Here is a 3778-nt window from a genome sequence, read left to right as displayed (position 1 = left end):
GTTTACATCGAGGGCAAGTTATTTCGGAATTAATGCCTCGCTCGCATAAAACGCCCCTTTTCTATCATCTCCAATATGCTGCATTCACATTCCTAGTAACCGTAGGAAAACTCAAGCTGTTGGCACTAGCCAACTCCTGGAAATGAAAAACGTATTTAGCATACGCTGCAGGTAGCTCCATATCTACACTACCTATACAATAGGGGCCTGTCCAGTTATCAGAGTCTCCCCGTGTCTCAAGTATATGTAAGCATAGTCTTGCATAAGAAAGAAATGCCTTGGGTTTGTTTGTTCTACATATGTAAACATTGTGTACAGAACATAAGAAATAGGAACAGGAGTGGGCCATTCTGGACCATCGAAAGTGCTCTGCCATTCATTTAGATGATGGCTGATCTTTTCATGACCTCAGCTCCAGTCACCCGCCCGTTCACCAAAACCTTTAGTTCCTCTACTATTCAAAAATCTATCGTTGCCTTACAAACATTCGACGAGGTAGCCTCAATGGCTTCACTGAGCAGGAAATTCCACAGATAGGCAACTCCTTTTGGGTGCAGAAGCTCCTATTCAACTCAGTCCTAAATCTGCTCTTTTTGAGGCTATACCTCCATGACAGATTCAAATTGATCGAGTGACTGTTGATGTATACAAAGATCTTGTCAAATGAATGAACTTAATTTTGAAATCAAATTCTTCAGCTATACACTGTACTACAATTGAAATCAGTTGAATTACTAATACTAATTTTACAATAGCTCTCTCAAAAGGACAAGTCATCTAAAAAGAAATACTGAAAGGATTATTGGATTTCTTCAGTCCCTCCCCCGGAAGATCACTAGCTTGATATAGTGTTGATTACGCTCTGACTAGTAAGATTTTGTCAGGAGCCCTTTGTTCTTGGCAAGACCACGCATAGGAGACAAAGTTAGGGAGAGGGGCTAAAGTTTGCTTTAAAAAAAAGTCAGCAGAACAACAGGTGAACAGCATACATTTCAGGGGCTTCAGCAGCAAGATGATCGCAGCCCTTGTAGCTTGACGTGATGGGAACCTGACCACATACCTATCAAGAAATTATGGGCAATTGTGTTTGGAGGTCTACCAGGGTAAGACAGCTCTTTGGTTTCCAACTGTTGCTCCATTCATGCGTAAATACCATAGGATCAAGAGCAGAAAGATTGAGGTAATGAGTCCCACTATGCCGTCTTGTACACTTCACCCTTCATTCACCATTGCCAAATTCCTAGAATTCCCCCTCTGCGTTTACTGTGATTGCTTAAAGATGTTAAAGTGTTCAGCACTACTTTCTGAAAGACATTCAGAGTTGGAGAAACAAATGCAGCTTTGACAGTATTACAATTTGCTGAAAAGCACAGCAAGTTCTGCAAACATGAGATAATATGCAGATTACTAGGAACACAAACATTATAAATGCACAAATGTGGAAGAGGTTTCCATCCTTTGAGAACACATTTTGAAAAAAAACTTGCCAGGTTTTAGCGCATGACCATTTGTTAGAGATCAAAGAAAACACATGCCTTTTCAATCTTCCCTTATAACTAGCATTACGCATCCTTGTAACCTGCCTCCGTATACGGTCATACTTTTAACATGACAACTGGAACTGCACGCAACACTAACAATGGCCTAACTAGTCTTTCCTACAGTACCAGGATAACTTTGATCAGCACATTCTATGCCCGAGATAACAAAGGCCCATATGCCTTTTTGAACATGTCACCTTCAAGGATCCCAATAGGTTTTTGCTCCTCTATACTTCATAGTATCCTATTATTTGTGTATTCTTTCCTTGTTAAACTTCCCCCCATCACCAACTTCCAACACAATGATTAAACTCCATTTGAACTGTTAAACCACTAAATCTTTGAAAACCAGTTTTCTTCATAAGCAGCCACTTAACAAAATTGGCAACTAACTTAAATCATATTTCCTCCCCGCAAGTCTGAAAAAATTAGGTTTCCTGCGTTATGTGATACCAATGCTGAGTCCTTAAGGACCCCAGAGCAAGCCATCACCTGCAAACACTCTCGTTCCTGTCTCGAACAAACTTTAGACTAACTTCTGCAAAATGCCAAGTTTTTAAACTGGGGTTGAGTTGGGGTCGAAGAAGAGGAACCTAGGTCAGAAACAACTGTGCTCAGCTTAAAGGGCGATTATAAAAAAAAAGGGAGGGCAGAACTGCCTGGTATGGACGGGGTTGGAAAGGAGTTTAGCAGCAAAGACAGATAAGGAGCAATGACAGACTTAAGAAAAATCCATGCCTTACAGGAAACATATGCCAGTAAGGATGGATTCTTGGAAGGGAATAAAACTGACCGTAGCTAATTATAGCAACATTGAAAATAAAAAATATATGGTGACGAGGACTTATGGCAAGAAAAACGATTGCAAGAGCTTTCTTCACCAAACAGCAACTACAAAGGGAGCAAATAAAAACCGAGGGCAAAACTCGCTATCAGTCTTGACATTACTTGCAAGAGGTTCTTTTAAAAATATGAAGCCAAAGTAAACACAGGCTGGGGAAATCAGAAAATTGGGGACCAATTGAATAAACAGTTTAAGATAACAAAATGTGAGGCTGGATGAACACAGCAGGCCAAGCAGCATCTCAGGAGCACAAAAGCTGACGTTTCGGGCCTAGACCCTTCATCAGAGAGGGGGATGGGGAGAGGGAACTGGAATAAATAGGGAGAGAGGAGGAGGCGGACCGAAGATGGAGAGTAAAGAAGATAGGTGGAGAGGGTGTAGGTGGGGAGGTAGGGAGGGGATAGGTCAGTCCAGGGAAGACGGACAGGTCAAGGAGGTGGGATGAGGTTAGTAGGTAGCGGGGGATGCGGCTTGGGGTGGGAGGAAGGGATGGGTGAGAGGAAGAACCTGTTAGGGAGGCAGAGACAGGTTGGACTGGTTTTGGGATGCAGTGGGTGGGGGGGAAGAGCTGGGCTGGTTGTGTGGTGCAGTGGGGGGAGGGGACGAACTGGGCTGGTTTAGGGATGCGGTGGGGCAAGGGGAGATTTTGAAGCTGGTGAAGTCCACATTGATACCATTGGGCTGCAGGGTTCCCAAGTGGAATAGGAGTTGCTGTTCCTGCAACCTTCGGGTGGCATCAGTCGTCTGAGGAATGGTATCAATGTGGACTTCACTAGTTTCAAAATCTCCCCTTCCCCCTACTGCATCCCTAAACCAGCCCAGTTCGTCCCCTCCCCCCACTGCACCACACAACCAGCCCAGCTCTTCTCCCCCCCCCACCCACTGCAACCCAAACCCAGTCCAACCTGTGTCTGCCTCCCTAACCGGTTCTTCCTCTCACCCATCCCTTCCTCCCACCCCAAGCCGCACCCCCAGCTACCTACTAACCTCATCCCACCTCCTTGACCTGTCCGTCTTCCCTGGACTGACCTATCCCCTCCCTACCTATACTCTCTCCACCTATCTTCTTTACTCTCCATCCTCGGTCCGCCTCCCCCCTCTCCCTATTTATGCCAGTTCCCTCTCCCCATCCCCCTCTCTGATGAAGGGTCTAGGCCCGAAACGTCAGCTTTTGTGCTCCTGAGATGCTGCTTGGCCTGCTGTGTTCATCCAGCCTCATTTTGTTATCTTGGAATTCTCCAGCATCTGCAGTTCCCATTATCTCTGAATAAACACTTTACATCAGTCTTCTCAGTAAATAAGCAAAGCATCCCAAAATAACTGAATATTTAAAAAAGGGACAAAAAGGAGAGGAAATAAACACAATAACTACCATTATTTAAACACAAGTACT

The sequence above is a fragment of the Stegostoma tigrinum genome, chromosome 13 (genome assembly GCF_030684315.1).
Source record: "Stegostoma tigrinum isolate sSteTig4 chromosome 13, sSteTig4.hap1, whole genome shotgun sequence".
NCBI lineage: Eukaryota > Metazoa > Chordata > Chondrichthyes > Orectolobiformes > Stegostomatidae > Stegostoma > Stegostoma tigrinum.
This window is presented reverse-complemented; position numbering follows the sequence as displayed.